We start from the raw sequence: 21,090 nt of genomic DNA on the forward strand, positions 1-21,090 counted from the left end.
CAAGGAAAAAAACAGAAACTGGCACTGGGCTCTAGGTTAATAGGTCAGTCCCAAAAATAGTATAAAATAGCATATTAATGCATATAAAACATCCAAGATGGATAACATAATAGCATGGAACAATAAAAAATTATAGATACATTGGAGATGTATCAAGGTGCCAAGGTCGCCCTCATACACCGGAGGGGCAGTAGCTGTGAGCACGCACCAGTACAGCGGCCTCATGTCAACATCAGTGGCGTTGCCCCTGATGCACACTACAGAGACGGGGCGGTAGACTGCGCAGGCCTTGCCGGTGCCCACAGCCAAGAGGAAGACGTTGTCATCGTCCTCCGTGACTAGCAGGTGGCGGTGATCCTACAATGACTCCGGCACGGCGAATGGGTAGCACGTCTTGTACTTGATGTCCATCGCAGGCCAGTAGTGATTACCAGACAGTGCCATGAGGTGATGCACGAGGCTTGCTGGTGAGCCCTCAAACGACGGCGTGCACTCATAGCAGTAGCAGGGTGTGTTCGCGCATCTGGAACTATGCTCCGCCAGCGAGTGCTGGACAATGTACCTCTCGCAGCCTAAACTCTTGTAGACGCGGGGCACCTTGTAGGCATCGACCAGGATATCCATGAAACGGGAGGGGTTGTGGGACATTGCGCCTGCCCCATGGAGCCCAGGAGTAGCACACGAAGCGGTAGATGGTGCACTTAATAGTACTCCCTCCGTTTCTTTTACTACTACTACTCTCTGCTACTACTCTATATCTCTACTATCTATCTATATATCTATATATTTATATATCTATATATATTATAGATTATATATATGTAATCTTATAAAAACCGAGTTGGTGATGATGATGTGCCTACCATCTTGCAATATAGATTGTCCAATCTATATCTGGCGGATAGAAAGCAAATTGTGGCAATTTTTTGCAAAAGGATACCCGCATCTCTCTCGTTCATCATTATCTCCGACAACTTCATTGTTGAGTAATTAAAAAAGGATGCCCGGCGTCATCCATCCCCATGCCTCCACTAAGTCCGACCACCAATCACCACCATGCCCCACTCCTCCTCACCTTATCTCTCATCTTTCTCGAGATATCATTTTTTGATTAAATTCTCGAGATACCCTTTTTCGATGAAATTCTCGAGATATCATTAGTTTTTACACATGGGATTACTCCTACATAGGTCAATCACAACAGGTGTTTTGTAAAAAAAATGCATCTTGATGTTCTATGCAATGCACGGGCATCTTGCTAGTTTGCAATAATTCCAAACACCGTGTAGACACGTTCTCTGACCATTTTACAACTATGTTAGTATCATTGTTAGTGTTCAGCCGGTGCAAGGTCTAGCCCCGGGTGTTTTAATATTTTTTTAGTAATGATATATATCGATTGTTCGCCACGAGCCCAATCCTTGCGAATCCCACATAATCGTCAGATTTCCATCCGACTTGGGCCTGTTTTTAAGCCATAGTATTTAACAAAACTGCCATTGTTACACATGTACTATAACTGCATCGCGGACGTTTGCAACTGCCATGTCTCCGAGTGAATGTTTGCTGGGGATTGGAGTTAGCACCGATGGTGGTTTGTAGTCCTTCAACGCTAGGGCTTTGAAGTTGTTAACTATTTTACAATATACTACTTCTCCGGTGCTAGTAGTAGGGTAGAGTCCTACTCCACTGTACTACTCAGGCATAGTAGGTATTGTAGTTTATTGTACTAGTATTGTGATCACTCAAGCAAGTTGTCTAGCATTGATATGACCCTAGGCTACTGTGATGTGTCTCGTAAGTCAAGCGGCATGCTGCTGATACATTGTCATCATCACCTGTCCACTTCCCGCAGCATATATTTGCTTCTCAATCCTCATCCACACATAATCGTCCAATCTTGCAACCCTGCTAGGCGCCTTCCCCTCTTCTGAAACCCAAACACTAACAATGGAAGAACCGAGCAGCGTCCGCCGAAAGAGTGGCTGGAATTCGCTCCCCACAGAGGTAATCAAGCTCAATGTTTCGTGTGTGGACAATCTAAGTTCCATGCCACTCATCACGTGCTCGTTGGGGCTGTACCGTTTACCCAAAGCCCTCAGGCCGGAGCTTTTTAAACTAGCTCCCTGCTTTCTGATGCCGCCCGATCTTCAGAAATGGCATGTCAAGCAGCAAAACGATCGTAGGGTGGCGAGCATCAACCTACTCGACTTTGTTCCATTCCTCGTCACCCTCAACTACATTAACGGTATGTACTGGGTCGGCATGAACATGTCTTGGATGGTGCTCATCGACGGTCACGGCAGCTGGATGCTCGTGGAGGTCTACACCTAGTGATTGATCCCCCTTCCTTCGATTAACACTGCACTGCTTTAGCACCGCGGCCTAGAATACTCGGAATCTTACAATATCCAACATGATACCAAGTTTGATTTGCTCAAGGTTGTAATCTGCCAAGTGTCCACAAGATCTGCGAATTATAAAGAGTTCAGGCTAATTGCGTTCTTCAACTGCGGTGTCGCCTATCTGTTAGGTCACTGCGGTAAGTGGATAAATCTACATGTCCATCGCAGGATCATACATCCTCCATGGTTCTCTGATGCCATTGAACACAAGGGCTTCATTTACGCTGTGGACTCCTTCTATGGCTGGACGTATTGCTGGCCTACTCCAGTCATCGCTACAAACGGCTGTTACAACAGTATTTTACTTTCCAATGACATCATGATGGCTTGGTTATATTACTGTCAACATTTACTAAAAAAATAGTCATGCTCATAACATGTTTTTCTTAAGATTAACTACAGTATGAGCCCTTTTTTATTTGACTCCAACTTGATATGATGTTGTAGGCCGCCTGGTGTCCCTACCCTTCCTAATCCCAGAACCTTTCAAAGAAAAGCGGCATGGTAGTTGTAGGTGGTTCCTGGCTCAATTAGACGACGACAAACGATTGTTGATTGTTCGCATGTGCCGGACGTGTTGTTTCACAGAATACAATCACAGTCACTACAAGGTCTTTGAGCAGGATCCCAACTTCTCTCGGCCTTCAGGAATTTTTTAATGGAGGCTGGTAAGTAGCAGCCTTGTTGGTATATAATCTCTATTTATCGGACTGAATTATCCGATTAACAAGTACATAACCGATGGTAAGGATCATGATGACAGCGTGGTTTCGTTCATCAGGCATGAAAGTGCTAGTTATGGACTAGAGCGGGGGTGAATAGGCAATTTTTATGGAAGTCTTCAAAACACGGGGGCTTTGAAGACAAATAGTAGAAATGAACCTATTGATATGCATCGGAAGGTAGACTACACTAGACTGACCATAGTCAATTAAGCAATGAAGTGAAAGCATGAAGACTATCAGCAGCTAGGTAGTATGGATCAAGATGGAAGAAATTATGAAACCAATCAACAAAAGTCTTCACATAGTGAAGTCAATCATATTATGCAAACAGGCAGTGACTTCACGAAGACAAACTGTAAGTAAAGAGAGAGGTAAGGATAGAAGCAGTTGCTTGGTGAGGACAAGTATTTGTTGGACCAGTTCCAGTTGCTGTGACAACTGTACGTCTGGTTAGGGAGGCTGAGATTCAACTCAGAAGACTGCGTCTTCATGTTATTCCCCTTGAGCTAAGGACACATAGTCCTCGCCCAATCACTCTGGTAAATCTTCAAGGTAAACTTCCAAACCTTCACAGACTTCGTTCACAGGCGATCCACAATGATTCTTGGATGCTCAGAATGCGACGCCTAACCGGCTGGAGGATTCACAATCCTCAAGTGTAACAAGTCTTCAGGTCACACAAACAGAAAGACTTGAGTGATGCCTAACACTCTTTGGCTATGGGTATTTAGGGCTTTGTCCTCACAAGGATTTCTCTTTCAAAGGCTTCGAGGTGGGTTGCTCTCAAATGAAAAAAGCCGTGCACTAACTCTCAGCGGCCGCCAATTTATGGTGTAGGGGGGTGGGCTATTTATAGCCACTAGGCAACCCGACCTGATTTGTCTGAATAACCCTAGGTCACTAAGCAACTAACATGTGTTCCAACGGTCAGATTTAAAACACACGCGGCAGCTTAACTTGGGTTACAAGTAAAGCTGACTTATCCAGCTCTGGATAAGATTTGCTCTCATTGTCTTCGCTTGAAGACATAGGATTTGGTTGAGCATCACTTCAGTCACTCTGAATTTGTTCACTTGGACCCCACTTAACAGTACGGTGGTTCCTGTGACTCAACAAAGAAGAAAAGGAAACTACAAAACAACTATGTCTTCGCAATCCATAGTCTTCATACGATGTCTTCTCATGTCATAGTCTTCTACGTGGAACTCTTCACAGACCACCATTGGCTTCAATGTCTTCACACATTTTTAGAGGTCATCTCCGGTAGGTAAACCGAATCAATGAGTGACTATTACCTGTGTTATCCTGCAATTCTCACAAACACATTAGTCCCTCAACCAGGTTTGTCGTCAATACTCCAAAACCAACTAGGGGTGGCACTAGATGCACTTACAATCTCCCCCTTTTTGGTGATTGATGACAAACTGGTTGAAGTTATCAACAGGGATAAAAGTATGTGAAATTATAACGGATTAAGGTATTGTCTTCATAAGTAGCAAAAGGATCCCCCTAAAGATGTGCATATAAGTATTTTTCTTTTGAATGCGAATGCACTTGGCAGGTTGTACTTGTGGAGATCCTCTTCAACATATGAAGACAATTCATCATGCATAAAAAGATATAATGAAGATAATGACATGCATAATGATAAATGGACGTCTGCAAAATGACTTCGTGCGGAATTTATCGTCACACATGCGGAATTTATCATTGCATCACATAGTTGACAGAAAAGGTAGCAGATGACCATCAAGTTTAAGTGTTACAACTCAAAAGAACCAAATGTATCAAAAGCGAGAGTTGTAAGCACTTGGTAAAAGTATAGAAACCACCCTTATGGATCCACTTGAAGACTATCAACCCATATGCTTCTCCCCCTTTTGTCGGTGAGGACCAAAAAGGTTTGAAGACATAGAGCTTCTACTCGTTCCCATGAGGAGTAGGCGAAGCAGCAGGGTCGATGTTGAGGTCTCGTGGTGCAGATGAACTTGGTGCAGTGTCGATTTGAGGCGAAGTTGTAGTTGGTGAAGTAGCATCATCTTCGTCATCAATAACTCTGGCATTAACAGTTGCAGCTGAGGATGAGTAGTCAGAGTCTTCAAGTGAGGGAGTCCGACGCAAGTGAGCGTTCCGGGGAGGAGTGGAATCAAACTTGAATCTCTCCGTGAAGCCATCATGTTGAAGAGGCTCTGCATCTGACGCTTGAGCCAGTCATGATGCTTATCCTATTTTTGATGCAGGGAGATGAGAAGCTCTCGGTCATTGAGAACATGAGATTGCTTCCAAGGCCTTTGGGCAATTGTGCTTTCAGTGGCTTCAGTATGGGCACGAGGTGCACGTGTATTTCCAGCCAAAGGATAAACACGAGAGGCAGCAAGAACTCCTTCAATAGGTTGAGTGATGCTTTGGTGATCGGTGTTGTGAAGATAAATTGGCTCCTTGGCAGGCTCTGGGTATATGGCTTCGACAAACAGATCCACCTTTGGCAAGTATATGAGATGATTGTGAGCAGAAGGCTGATAGTTGATAGCATAGTGAAGCTTGATGAGGCGCATTACCCATGGAGCATAGAACTTCAGACCAAATATATTGGAGCCAGATGCAGCCAATTTCCTGATGAAGAAGTCATGAGCATTGAAGTTGATGCCATTGAAGATATAGAAAACCAATGTCTTCCTTTCTCCTTCAAGCTTCACTGCAGGAGAATGTCCTTTGACAGGCCTGAGAGTTCGCCTGATAATATGATAAATAGTGCGGGGCAGATACTCTAGGTCTTCAACAAAGAACTCCTTTGAATATTCAGCGTCTTGGGGCAGTGGCTTCATCTGGCTCATGTTGGGCTCAGGCTTCTGGAAGATGCTCTCCAAAGCATTATGGTGCAGCTGACAACCTGGTTCATAGTGTTCACCAGGAGTGGGCAGGGCAGTAAGTTCAATTATATCTTGGGCTTTGGCTTCATGGTGTACATCGCGTGTCATCCACTCAAGGACCCAAGTCTTCGGATCCCTGTAGTAGCCACGAATGTGGAGAGTCGCATAGAATTGCAGCAAAAGCTCTTCATTCCAATGCTCTTTATCGATCACAAACCGTAGAAGGCCAACATCTCTGAAGCAGTCAAGGGCTTCTTCCAGGCAGGGCAGGCCAGCAATGGCTTCGCAGTCTAGACGCATATGGGGAAAATGCGCCCTTGATTGTATAGTATGCAGGAATAGTAACTGCACTGCTGATACATCCAGAACCTATCAGATGATATTCTTGGCTTGGAATGTGGGTTCTTGGAGCTATCAAAGAAGGTGTTGTGTGCTATGAAGCCATTCACATTAAACGATCCTGGTGAAGTTGCAGTACCTGGAAACCTTGGCAGCCTTGGCTTTGGCTTCTAGACCTGAGGCATGTGCTCCACATGATAGTCAAATTGAGGTCTGGGAGCAGGAGGAGGAACCAAAAGAGGCCAACGAACCATGATAGGTTGGCCGCGATTGAATGCCAGCTCAATTGTATGAGGCCTTGGAGGTGGTATAGGAGCGTCTGCACTGACATGGGCTTGAAGGTGCACAATGGTTTCAGGTGCAATATTGACTTCAGGGGTAGTATTGGCCTCAGGCACCGTAGTCACTTCAGGCACCACATGAGCTTCAGCCATGACAACGTCATTGGCTTCGGTGTTGTTGTTTGTGGCCGCCTCATTATTTTCAACCTCCACGTGAGTAGCTGGAGGGTCTGGTATGGACTCATTCTCCTCAAGAACAGTTTCTTGCTTGGTAGGGCGTGTGGCATCTCGCTCTTCTTCTTGACGGGGTTCTGGTGGTTCTTGTTGATCATCGGCTAATGCAGCCGGAATGTCTTCAGCAGCTTTGGTTCGGACTCAGAGACATTCAGAGTTGGAGTGGCGTCAGGGAACACTTGTCGTGCCACTGAGTTATGTTGCTCTTCTCCTTCTGGAACGCTCGATGGAGTGACTTGTGGCCTTGGTCCTTTGCGAAGCCTGCGGAGTGCGGGTGACACCTTTGGAGAGGGAGTCGGCTGGACCACAAAGTCATCATCTTCAATCACCGGAGTGGTAGCTTGAGGTGGGGGAGTACTTGGGGATTCTTGACATTGGGAGTCTTGAGGGCGATCAGCCCATGAATCATCCTGAGCAATTGGTGTTCGAGGAGGACCAATGCTGATGACTTCGATGTTCGTTAGAACAGCCGATGATACCATTTGGTGCTCAATCTGAGGAAGGACTTCATCATCTTCTACATTGTCGTGATGACCAATGTCTTCAGCTTCAGGAGCTGGAATGTCTACAGCTTCAGGAGCCACTGTGGAAGCAGGCTCATGAACTATTAACTGACGCTCTCGGTGTTCGGACGCAGGACGAGCAACTGAGGATTGGCTCGACGACAAGGGGCTCTATGGGAGCAGCCCGATCTTTCTTCTTTGTCTTCCTCTTCTTGGTCGGTGGAGCATCGTCAGTGGTGTTCTTATTCTTGCGCTTTCGGGCTTCGGCTTCAACTGCCCTTGTTTTCTTGAGTTCTGAAGTAGCTATGGGGACCTTAGGCTTCAAGCCTGTCATACTGGCAGGGAAGACAATGCTTGGAGCTTCCTGCCTTGATGCTTCAGCTTGGGCCACAGCAGGCTTCTTCTTCTTCTTGGCAGCCATTTTGGGGTTGATGACAGGGCACCCAGAGCCTTGCACTTTTCTGCTTCATTGTGAGCTTGAACACTTTTCTCAGCAAAATACTTCATTATCTCTCTTGAACCTTTGGCTTCCTGGCATTTCTGGTGAAACTGCTCCATGAGCTCATGCAACGTCTGCTTGAAGCTTTGAACATCCGCCGTGCTGAGATTGACCATGTTCCTCTTGAACTGCTCTTTCTCATGATCAATCTTGTTCTTCAATTCAACAATCTTCTGAGCCAGAGCCAGCTTAGTATCAATGGCATTGTGGAAAGAGACACTGATGCCAATTGGAAGTTCAAGGTTATCAAGGTTGATCCTGGGGATTTCAAACCATTCATCATTAAGTTGTTCAAGATATCCACATCAAACAGGGGTAGATCATTGAAGATCTCCGCCTCCTCCTTGCTCTTTATCAATAGCTCAAGAGCATCATCGCCAAGATCGTCGTCACTTGACAGATCAATGGCTTCCATTTTGTTCCTCAAAACGGCAGCTGGGGTCAGTGCTTGACCGGAAATCTGGATGGGCTTCTTCTTCTCAGTCTTGGAGATGTGAGAGAGATCTTCAGAGTACACACTGGCTTCAGGAGGTGCAGTGGCCAGAGGCTTCGCATGTGAAGCTTTTGGTGCAGTGGAGGTCTTTGAATCAGAATCAGCGTCGTCTGCAGAGTGCTCCACGACTGCCCCCTGAACAGCAATGTGAGTGAGGAGACCGTCCAGGTTGTAGTAAGGCCCGATGATATTGGGTTCGGCATCACGAGGGCCATCAGCACGAGGAGCAGATGGACCAGGGTTGAAGTCGAGTCCAAGGTCCTTCTTGTTCTTCTTGGCAGACTCTTTGGCAAACTGGAAGTTGCGCTTGAAGATATTGTCTTCACGACACCATAACAGACTGGATGGGTTGGCATTTTCAGGTTGTGGTCCTTGGACCATGCAAGGATAGAAACCTTGAGCTATGGCTTCAAACATGGACTTGGGTTGAAGACCTTTGTATACAATATCTCCCAGGGGCCCTTGATGGCATTCTTTTCAGCATATTCGACAGTGACAAATTTGTACTTGAACCATTCCTCTACCCAATATCCTCGAATCCGTTGGATTCAGTTCTTGCGTTCCCCATAGGTCTCTTCAGGATCTGACTTGTATAGTTCATAGAGATCTGGTGGCAGGTCCTTGGCTGTGTTCCCACGGCGCTGTCTGCCACCCTTTTTGCTGACTTTTCTGTCGCCATGAAGTTCAGACTAAATGGCTTTAGAACTTGCAAAGGCTTCTGTCTACTGGTCAGATAGGAATTGGCTTCGGGAGAATTGATGTGTCACTGTAAGAACTCACACGAAGAACTGCTAGATGGAGTAGAGAGGAAGCCGAGCAGTTCGATCTTCCATGCCCTAACTTGGCGACGGAAGACACCTACGGTGACGGCGGAGGAGATGAGGTTCACGGCCGACGTGAGGACGGCATCGGTGAGGTCGCGGCAGCTAAACGCTTCGTCGCTAGAGTCGTCGAGAGCTAGCGGTGGCGCTAGGGTTTGTGCGAGAGGGAAAGGTGGAAGAAGGGATAATGACCGCGGTGAGATGTATATTTATAGAGACAGGGACGGCACAGCAACATTACGCAGGTGCCCCTAGCAGTTCACATCTGAGGGACATGTGGCATGCATGAAACACCTTGGAAGTTGTTCCATGTTCCCACGCATGCCTGGATTGTCAGGTGGTCATTCCTACTTCTCCGGTTTTCAGGCACAAGAGATATAACATTAAAACATATTCAATTTTTGTCTTTGTGTCTTCTGCTAACAAGGACTCAGAGAAGACAATCGACAGATTCAATAGGATGCATATAATTTGGATAGATAGAATCTGAGGTAGAAGCATAGAGTGGGTTAGGGTCCGATCACATCCAATTATGTCAAAAGATTCGAACATGAAGACAAACCTATAAGTGAATCTTGTAGAGGACAGAACACTAATATAAGTATATACCAATATGATACCAAATCAACATTGTGAAGATATACATGAAGTCGGATCAATGTTGAAGACTGACCAAATGCGAATACTATGCAAATGAGACGTCAAATTAAAAACACCTCAAATGGGAGTTTGGTGGTGGCGTTACCCACCGTATAGGAAGTATGTCGGTGGGAACGACACCTATGGGATCACAAGAATCCCTACTATGGTTAGCGGGGCGCGGGGTCGTGAGAAGAGCGGATCAAACAAATAGCACACGGTTTGTTTATCCAGGTTCGGGCCGTGAGGATGCGTAAAACCCTACTCCTGCTTTGGTGGACTGTATATCTATGTTCTTGAGCTAGCTATGGGGCGTGAGGAGCTCCAAAAAGCCGAATCCTTCCTGTGGTCGCCTCGGGCCTCCTTTTATAGAAAAAGGGGTTGCCACAGTGGCACATAGGAGGTGGAAACGGTATAGTGATGCGAGGTTATCCCTCGCATTACATGACAAGGCGCATTTAATGCGTCTTGCCTAGGTGTCCTTGCTTTATCAGGGACGGGGGAGAGATCTGTCTCATCCTTCGCCGCTCATTCTTGTGTCGACACATGCCCTGGCCAACGACGCCTGCGATGCCATGTAGGTAGGCAGGCAGCTGAGGTGGCGCAGTGGTGGGTCTTCACGAAGATCTGCATGCCGCCACGCGGGTGCCTGCCCAACTAGTTGGGTCGGCAGCTGCATGCATGCAGTGGTGGAGGTTTAGTCGGCGTGGGCCTGATGGTGGCCCTGCGGGTGTCCTCGGCAAGGGCCTTGCCGGGGCCCCGGCAAGGGTCTTGCCGAGGCGCCTGCTCTCATCCCCGGCAAGGCGCTTGCCGGGGGCCTTGTGGTCTTCCTTGGTTGGGATCCCGCCAAGGGTTGTCGTCTCCTTAGTGCGTATCTGATCTTGAATGTCTTCACAAAGATCTGCATGCCGCCACGGGGATGTCTCCCGAATCCTTGCCCTTTGGGGGCAGTCGACTCAAGGGTGATTTGCTCCATAGGCGCGGGACGAGTCGCCGCGGCAAGGGTCTTGCCGGGGCTGCTAGAACTGTCTCCCGGCAAGGATCTTGCCGGGGGAGTCCGCTTCGTCCCCTTTGCTCTTCGTGGTCTTGGCCTTGGCGTCGTTCTAGTTCTCTTGAGCTTCGGTCTTACCCTGGCTCACCTCCCTTGCCTTGCTTGGTGTGGTGGTATCCACGGCTCAGACTGCCCGTGCACAGTTATAGGGGTACAAAAAGTGTACCCCTCTTTTTGTACACCGACAGGTGCCCCCGGGCCTAGGCCACACATAAGCACAACGCGTTGTTGGGCTAAGCCCAAAAATGGTGCACAGGCAGGTGGGGCGGTTTTTACCGCGGTAAGATTCTTCGCGCGCTGCGCTTCCCACGATTCCCGCGCATGGCGCGGCGTGGGGAGGCGCGTGTGATGTAGGCGGCATGCGTGGGGTTGGTTCCCGCAGGCATGTGTCACATCGTAGTAAAGGGGCGGTTCGCGCCTTCCCCATAAATGGAGGGAGGCATGGAGGCGCGGCCCATTTACTGAATGGGGCTGAGGCGCGGTCTTCAAGGCGTCCACTCCCCATGATCACGGGGTGGGGAGTGGTCGTCTCACCCATCCCCTCGGTTCTGCACGTCCGCCATGTGTCTCCCATGCGCCTGGGGTGGAAAACGGTGGAGGCGGGAAACCGGGCCGTCGCTGGTTGGGCGGTGGGTCAGTCCTACCTCCCTGCGCCTTACGTATCTTGATTGGCCGAGCGGGGCGGCCAAGCCCCAACCCCGATCCTTTATAAAGAGCGGGAGGGGGATGGCGTCCCGCATTCTTTCATCTTGTTCTTCCTTCTGCTTCTGCTCCTCCCTTCCATCCGTCATGGAGAGAGGGAATCCTGGTCCTTCAACAGTGGCGGCGAGGGTCGCTGCTCGACAACGCGTCCCTCGTTCTCCTGCGCCTGCGGTGGCAGAGCCAGCCGCGAGGGGAAGGGGGAGGGGGCGAGGCCATGGGCGAGGCCGGGGCGCTCGGGGAAGGGGAGGACGGGGCGGCGTGCCGGCCTCGCCTCCGCTAGCAGCTCCTTCTCCAATGGAGGGCCATGTTGGGGATGACCCTTGTGAGTTCTTCGTCAGGCTGCGCCGGCCGCCGCGCCGGTGCCTTCGTCTCCCGACTCCATTTGCGTGGGAGATGGAGCTGGATCCGCCGGAGTCGTTGCGGCTGCACATGAGGGGCTGCGGGATCAGTGGCACGCGGGTCCATGTTGACTTCCCCGCCCCTCACGTGATGTATCTTCTTCGGGGATGGAAGACATTTGCTCATATCCATCGCTTGACGGAGGGGCTCACTCTCCATTTTAAGCTGATGGAGGGTGGACTTCTCTCCGTCAAGGTCTTCGGGCTCTTTGGGACCCGTGCAAGGTGCTGCGTGGAGAGCTCTTCTAATAGTGAAGACTCCTCCTCGAGCGGGAGTGACGAGGAGGACAGCAGAAGCGACGACGAGGGTAGTAGGCGGCAGGATGACGGGTCCGACTAGGTGTCGGGTGCCGCTCCGTGCGGCACCGGCGACCCCATCATCCGTGTTGCCGGCTCCCTGAACTTCTCGGGGTCATCTCCTTGGGCGGCTGGCGTTGGGAGGCTGCGGAAGAGGAAGAGGGCGGGCGGCAAGGCCGTCAAGTCGGAGTACGGGGCACTGATGCCTTCGACGCGTGCTGATGTCCTGCCGCCTCGTCTTCGAGCTCTGCTTCCGGCACCGCCATCACCATCCAGCCTTTGGACGGCCACCAAGATGTTCTCTTGGTGTCTTTTGCCACCCGTAGCTCGCCTAGGCGCTCCTTTTGTCCTTTTCGCCTCCTTGACCTGCCTCCTGAGGAGAGGGACAAGAAAGGGATTACGGGCACCTTATCTCTTTTTAGTTTGTAAGCCTTCGGGCCTTTGTTCAATTTAAAACTTGTAATCCCATCATTCATGTTTTTCATTCCCTATGGACTGTACCTGAGTGGAATGTTTTTTTAAAGAAAAAGGGATGCTTGCCAGGTCATTTGTTTGCGGGTGGAACCCACGACAAGGATTAAATCCTTGATATCTTCAAGATAAACATTTCCTTGCCAGCAACAGTCCTTGCCGTTTCCCCACTTCGCTCGACCTTCCTCACGCCTTTGGCAGAGGCAGGGATGAGGCGGGTTCAGGCTCCTTGTTTCATCCTTTCGCTGCCGCGACTACGACCAAACTTGGCCCCAGGAACGAGCCCTAGGGCCTAGAGTTACGGGAGCACGGTAGCTTAGGGGAAAACGAGGTTTCACATACCTCAGTCCATAATGGAATACATGATAAGGGATGAAGAACTTATCTGAAGCTGTAGTCCCCGGCAACCCTGGTTCGCCGTGGGTGAATCTTTGCTCTTGCAGCCCCCGGCAATACTGGCTTGCCGGGGGCTAGATGCGGGTCTGTTCCTCTTTTTTTTGTCCCCAAGTGGTTCAGCACGGATATCTGTGTGTCATGTGAACCAAAGAATACAAAAGAAAGACAAAGAGATGCACAGTCGACCTCTAAGCTAGGGGTTAGTCGCTGCTAAGCACTATCAACCCTAACCAAGGACGAGACTCGACCTAGCATGCATGCTATAACTTAGGGCGCCAGCGCTTCATTTATTTATGCTCAGGGTCTGCGCCTGGCTTTGTACAAAGGGTTACATGCGTCATCGGCAAGGCTCGTACAAAATGTGGCTTGCCGGGGGCCCCCGCAAGCCGCGCCTCACGGGTAAAACTTGCGAAGATGCTCAATGTTCCTGGAGTTACTCACCGGAATGGCATCTTCGGTCTCCAGGCGGACTGCGCCGGGCCTGGTGACTCGTATTACCCGATAAGGGCCTTCCCACTTTGGCGTCAACTTGTTGGAATTCTTGGCCAATTGAACGCGCCGAAGAACAAGGTCGCCTTCCTCAAAGCTTCGGGCATGAACCTTGCGGCTATGGTAGCGGCGCAAGGCTTGCTGGTAGCGCGCTGCTCTCACAGCCGCCCGAAGACGATCTTCCTCAAGGAGCGTTGCATCATCTTGCCGCAATTGCTCTTGCTCAAGCTCGTCATAAGCGAGTACTCGAGGTGACCCGTATATGAGTTCCGTGGGGAGAACTGCTTCTGCCCCGTATACCAGTGCAAAGGGTGTCTGGCCGGTGGCTCGATTTGGTGTTGTTCTGATTGACCAAAGAACCGCCAGCAATTCATCAATCTAGCGCCTTCCACTCTTGTGCAGTCTGTCAAAGGTCTTTGTCCTCAGGCCTCGCAGTACTTCAGCATTTTCCCTCTCAGCTTGACCATTGCTTCGTGGGTGAGCAACGAAAGCGAAACAGACCTTGCTGCCGAGGTCTTGAATATATTGCATGAAGGTGTGGCTTGTGAACTGCGTGCCGTTGTCGGTGATAACCCTATTGGGTACACCAAAATGGCACACCAGTCCTTTGAAGAACTTTACGGCTGACTGTGCTGTGACCTTCCTCACTTCTTCCACTTCTGGCCACTTTGTGAACTTGTCGATTGCAATGTACATGTACTCAAAGCCCCCGACAGCGCGGGGAAAAGGGCCCAGTATGTCGAGCCCCCAGACCGAGAAAGGCCAGGAGAGAGGAATGGTTTGAAGGGCTTGAGCTGGCTGATGAAGCTTCTTTGAATGGAACTGACACGCTTCACGCCTGGTGACTAGTTTCGTCGCATCTTGGAGGGCGGTGGGACAGAAGAAGCCTTGCCGAAACGCTTTGCCGGCAAGGGACCTTGACCCGATGTGGGATCCACATATGCCTCCATGTATCTCCGCCAACAGCCCCGGTCCTTCCTCTCAAGGGATACACTTCAATTTCACGCCGTTCGGCCTCTTTCTGTACAGGACGTCATCGACGAACTAGTACATAGTGGAGCGACGGGCTACTTTTTCCGCTTCTTCCTGCTCCTCAGGAAGTTCCCTTGTTTGGAGGAATCAGATGGTATGCTGTGCCCATGCTGGATCCTGGGGCTCGACGGCAAGGACTAAAGGCATTTCCTCCACTATCGGAGCGGCTGTCTCCATGGCAAGAGCTTGATGCTCTGTCGGAGCTAGCCGTCCCGTGGCGGGCTTAGTGTCTCCGGCAATATCCTTGCTGGCGGCTTCGGGGAGCTCGGTGGGAAAGTACTTGCCGGGCCCTGATTTTCTCCTCTTGTTCTGCTCTGTTGATGGATCAACGGATGGCTGAGTTAGCCGAAGCACAAAGGTACCTGGTTCCACAGGTAGCTTGAGGACAGCGCGTTTTGATAGGTAATCGGCGATATCATTCTCCGCTCGGGGAACGTATTCTGCCTGTATACCATCAAAATGCTCTTCCAGCTTTCTCACTTCATCGACGTAGGCCTTCATCAACAGGCTCTGGTAATCCTTGTTGACTTGCTTGACGACAAGTTGCGAGTCACCTCTGACGACGAGTTTCTTGATTCCGAGGTCCGCCGCGATCCTAAGACCGGCAAGCAGCCCTTCGTACTCAGCCGTATTGTTTGTTGACACCTCCCTGGGGAAGTGCATCTGGATCATGTACTTGAGGTGCTCGCCGGTGGGCGCGACAAGTAGTACGCCAGCCCCGGCGCCCTGTAAGGAGAAAGCTCCATCAAAGTACATGATCCAGTCGCAACTTGCCTCCTTGCCGAGGAGAGCGGTCTCTTGGGTTTCTTCGTCAGGCGTCGCGGTCCATTCTGCAATGAACTCCACCAGGACTCGGCCTTGAATCGTCGAGGTACTCTCAAACTTGAGGCCAAAGCTGGACAGTTCCAGTGCCAACTCTACGATCCTTCCCGTTCCGTCTGGATTGTGCAATATCCGTTGCAGAGGGAGGCGAGTGACGACAATGATTTCATGCGCTTGGAAGTAGTGACGCATCTTCCTCGAGCCCATAAGAAGGCCGAAGAGCAGTTTCTGCACACTGGAGTACCTCGATCTAGCCCCCTGCAGGAAGGAACTAACAAATTAGACCGGGTGCTGCATCATTTTCTTCTTCGGCGGCACTTCAATTGGCTGCGTCGTCTCGGCATCGGTGGCATCGGGCTCCGTCGCTGCTATTACCTCATCATCAATTTCTCTCTGCGCCACTAGTGCGGCGCTGACCACCTAGTTCGTTGCCGCCAGGTACAGCAGCAATGGTTCCTATGGCCTAGGCGCAACTAGTATTGGCGCAGAGGAGAGGTACCTCTTCAAATCTTGCAATGCTGCTTCAGCTTCTGGCGTCCACTCCATCGGGCCCGCCTTTTTCAAAATCTTGAAAAAGGGAAGGGCGCGCTCGGCGGACTTGGAAATGAACCTGCTCATGGCGGCAATGCAACCAGCAAGCCGACGCACATCCTTGACTCGCTTGGGCGCTTCAATCTGCTCTGTAGCTTTGATCTTGTCCGGATTGGCCCCTATCCTACGCTGTGACACAAAGAACCCAAGAAGCTTGCCAGACGGGACGCCGAAGACGCACTTCTCAGGGTTCAGCTTGAGATTGATCTTGCGTAGGTTTGCAAATGTTTCTTGTAAATCTGATATCAGGGTGGCCCTGTTCTTGGTTTTGACCACTATATCATCCATATAAGCTTCCATATTTCTATGGAGCCGGGGTTAAAAACCAATCTGGACCGCCCATGCAAATGTTGAACTAGCACTCTTCAACCCGAAAGGCATCCGTATAAAGCAATATGTACCACATGGGGTGATGAATGCCGTTTTCTCTTCATCTTCCCTTGTCATGAAGATCTGGTGGTAGCCGGAGTAGGCATCGAGGAATGACAACAGATCACACCCAGCTGTGGAGTCAACAATCTGGTCGATGCGCGGCAATGGGAAGGGGTCTTTGGGACAAGCCTTATTAATATCTGTGTAATCAATACACAGCCTCCACTTCCCATTTGCCTTGCGCACTACCACCGGATTGCCCAACCACGTTGGATGGAGCACTCCTCTTACCAAAACCACTGCTTCCAGTTTCCGGATCTCCTCTGTGATGAACTCTTGTCGTTCCAAAGCTTGCTTTCTGACCTTCTGCTTGACGGGCCACGCATGAGGACAGACAACAAGGTGGTGCTCGATCACCTCCCTAGGAACACCGGGGATGTCGGATGCTTGCCATGCAAACACATCGACATTCGCCCGCAGGAAGGTGACGAGCGTGTCTTCCTATTTGTCGTCAAGGGTGGAGCTTATGGTAAAAGCTCCTCCCGTGTCGCCCTCCTTGACAGAAACCTTCTTGGTTCCCGGCGGTGTGGCCCTGGGCTTCTTGTTTCTGTCGGCGGAGCTCTCTGGCACGTCCTCGACGGGAGCGCTACACTCCGAAGAGGTGCGCTTGCCGGAGTGGGTGCCTGAGGTCTCACCAGTCTTCTTCTTTTGCCTTCCCGGGGCTCCAGCGGCAGGAGCAAGCACCTTAGCAGTGGCGGCTACTGCAACTGCTTGTTGGTAGAGTTGGTCAGCACAAATTAGCGCATCCTTCTTGTCTGATGGGACGGTGATGATCGTCACAGGCCCCGACATCTTCACGGGTGTTGTAGGCGTAATGTGACGCCGCCATGAACATGGCTAGCGCTGGGCGGCCAAGGATCCCATTGTAAGGCAAGGGGATCTTGGCAACGTCGAACACAATCCTTTCTGTCATGTAGTTCAGATCACTCCCAAAAGTCACGGGCAACGTGACCTTTCCCTTTGGTTGACTTCTTCCCGGGTTGACCCCCTGAAACGTGCCCGTCTCTTTGAGGTCTTCATCAGGAATCTGCAATTTCTCGATCACGGCAGGCGAGATTAAGTTCAGACCGGCCCCGCCATCGACTAGCATCTTTGTCACCTTGAGGTTGCATATTGTTGGTGAAACCAACAATGGCAAGCACCCGACTGCAGTAGTGCGATCAGGGTGATCCTCAGTGTCAAAAATGATAGGTGTGCTGGACCACTTCAGCGGCCTTTGGGCATCAAACGACGGTTCCGCCACTGTAATCTCATGTGCCTACTGTTTAAGCTGGTGGTGAGAGGTATGCAGCGAGGCGCCACCATCGACGCACATGGCCTCTGTAGCTTTCTGAAATTTTTGGTCACCAGACTCATCGTCCTCTTCGTGATCATCGTCTTTTGGCTTTTTGTCACGGCCCCGGGCGGGCCTCTCCTGCTTTTTATCTTTGCCGTAACGGCCTGCCTGGCCGTCACGCTTCTTGTCGGACCCCTCAGCACCGTCCTTGCCTTTCTCCTTGTCCCGCCTCTCATATTCAGCCCTCTTCTTCTCAGCAAGGAGCTCCACCTGTCGGCAGTTCTGGAGATCATGGCCTTTGGTGCGATGGATCATGCAGTATTGCTTGTCGGAGTTTCCTGGCTTCTCGGCAGCCGCCAAGGCCTGGCAGGCGACACATCCGGGAATTTCCTTGCCGGGGTCATCTGCCTTGGTTTTCTTGGCGGAGCCGGTGTCGTCAGATGCCTCGACAGCAAGCACAACTTTACCTTTGCGCTTCCTGTTGCGGCGCCGGCCTTTCTTCGCCGGGGCGGCAGTATCCTCATCTGAGGGGTCGGTTTCCACGCCGGCATCTTCGCCGGGGTACTTCCTTCCCTCTTCAGCTCGGGCACATCTGTCAGCAAGAACATAGAGTTCTGCCACATCTTTCACCTTGTTCATTGCCAGTTCTTCGTGCATCTTGCGGTTATGCACGTTCTGATGGAACACGCTGATGATGGCGGCAGGGTGAACATCATGGATATTGTACTGTACCTGGCTGAACCTCTGTATATACTTGCGCAGACTCTCGCCAACCTTCTGGGGAATGACATGCAGGTCGCTTGCTTGGCCATGGGCTTGGTGACCTCCAGTAAAGGCGCCCACAAACTCATGGCACAAATCCGACAGGAGGAACTAGAGTCTACTGGCAAGTGCATCAACCATGACATGGCGTTGGGTTTAAGAACCAATGGAAAGTAATTCGCAAGCACCTTATCGTCGCGGGCTCCGACGGATTGCATCGCGATGGTGTAGATGTTGAGGAACTCAGACGGGTGACTCTTGCCATTGTACTTTTCACCAACGTCAGGTTTGAAGGTGTGGTGAGTGGGCCACTGGAACTGCCGCAGCTCATGGGTAAAAGCCGGACAGCCTACCTCGTAAGGTAGGCCTCCAGGGCTCTCCGGGGCCAGGTGGTTCACAGCAGGCCCTGCTCGCCTATTTGACTGGTGGCGCGCTCCGCGCCGGCGCTCGATAGTGGTTCGAGCGTCTTCATGGGCTCGTTCCCGAAGAACTTGGCGCTGGTCACAGTAGGTCCACGGGTCAGACGATGCTATGGAGATGTCGTCGCCCGCGACGTCGCGACGAGCCGGCGTCCACGGTACCGGATGGGGAAGAGGTGATTGCACCATGGTCGCAGCGCCGCCGGCTTTTCTGCCACTGGTCCGCGGGACTCCATCGGAGCGTCGACCCGGGGCCCCACCGGACTTGGTTCGTCTTTGTTGGCCACCGCAACATGGCTTCGGATAGTGGCTCTCCATTCGTCGAGTTTCCCCGTAGTGGGAGGAAAGTCGAGGAGCAACTACGCGCGCGCCAGGGCCTCTGCTGGCGTCGGTGGCAGTGAAACCTGCACGGATCGCAACGCGCTTCGACTTCTGACCATGTCAGAAGGAGCTCTATCACGACCCCGCGGTCGCATGCCGTTTTCACCAGCGCCTCGGCGAGTGGGCAGGTCTTCTACGTCCCGGGAGTGGCGCTCGGGGCTCTTCTCGCGGCGACGCCCGAGATCTTCAGCGTGATTACGCCATTCGTCGCGCGCTGCCTGGGAGGAGCGCGCTGTTGGCGCCGGCGTGGGAGTCTTGGAGGCCCTTGCGTTGCCTTCGGGCGGGGCGGCGATGACCTTGGAAGGCCCCGCTCCACCCGCGAAGGGCTTGGCTCCGCCTTTGGATTTGGCGACATGTGGCCGGTTACCAGGCGCACAAACAACGCCGCCTCCCAAACTCTGGCTGCTGGGACGGTGTTGGTATTCGCAAGTAGTGCCTCGGGTCCTTTCTGCGACCGGTCCGCTGCTCGCCCGCGTCGGGACGGGCTGTCCGGCTTCCGACTGGCCAACCGCCACCGTCGTCTTCTTCTTGGGCGCCATGATGATGAAGAAGCGCCGAACTAACTGCTAAAGACGATTCTCACAACTGTGCCCCCTACCTGGCGCGCTAAATATGTCGGTGGGAACGACACCTATGGGATCACAAGAATCCCTACTGTGGTTAGCGGGGCGCGGGGTCGTGAGAAGAGCGGATCAAACAGATGGCACACGGTTCGTTTATCCAGATTCGGGCTGCGAGGATGCGTAAAACCCTACTCCTGCTTTGGTGGATTGTATATCTATGTTCTTGAGCTAGCTATGGGGCGTGAGGAGCTCCAAAAAGCCGAATCCTTCCTCTGGTCGCCTCGGGCCTCCTTTTATAGAAAAAGGGGTTGCCACAGTGGCACACAGGAGGTGAAAAGGGTACAGTGATGCGAGGTTATCCCTCGCATTACATGACAAGGCGCATTTAATGCGTCTTGCCTAGGTGTCCTTGCTTTATCAGGGACGGGGGAGAGATCTGTCTCGTCCGTTGCCGCTCCTTCTTGTGTCGACACGTGCCCTGGCCAGCGACGCCTGCGATGCCATGTAGGTAGGCAGGCAGCTGAGGTGGCACAGTGGTGGGTCTTCACGAAGATCTGCATGCCGCCACGCGGGTGCCTGCCCAGCTGGTTGGGTCGGCAGCTGCATGCATGCGGTGGTGGAGGTTTAGTCGGCGTGGGCCTGATGGTGGCCCTACGGGTATCCTCCCCAAGGGCCTTGCCGGGGCCCCAGCAAGGGTCTTGTCGAGGCGCCTGCTGTCATCCCCGGCAAGGCGCTTGGCGGGGGCCTTGTGGTCTTCCTCGGCTGGGATCCTGCCAAGGGTTGTCGTCTCCTTAGTGCGTATCTGATCTTGAATGTCTTCACAAAGATCTGCATGCCGCCACGGGATGTCTCCCGAATCCTTGCCCTTTGGGGGCAGTGGACTCAAGGGTGATTTTCTCTGTAGGCGCGGGACGAGTCGCCGCGGCAAGGGTCTTGCCGGGGCTGCTAGAACTGTCTCCCGTCAAGGATCTTGCCGAGGGAGTCCGCTTCATCCCCTTTGCTCTTTGTGGTCTTGGCCTTGGTGTCGTTCTAGTTCTCTGGAGCTTCGGTCTTACCCTGGCTCACCTCCCTTGCCTTGCTTGGTGTGGTGGTATCCGCGGCTCAGACTGCCTATGCACAGTTATAGGGGTACAAAAAGTGTACCCCTCTTTTTGTACACCAACAAAGTATTAGACCCAGACACGGCGCACAATTATCGT

Source organism: Triticum dicoccoides, chromosome 6A (assembly GCF_002162155.2).
Source record: "Triticum dicoccoides isolate Atlit2015 ecotype Zavitan chromosome 6A, WEW_v2.0, whole genome shotgun sequence".
In the NCBI taxonomy this organism is placed as follows: Eukaryota; Viridiplantae; Streptophyta; class Magnoliopsida; order Poales; family Poaceae; genus Triticum; species Triticum dicoccoides.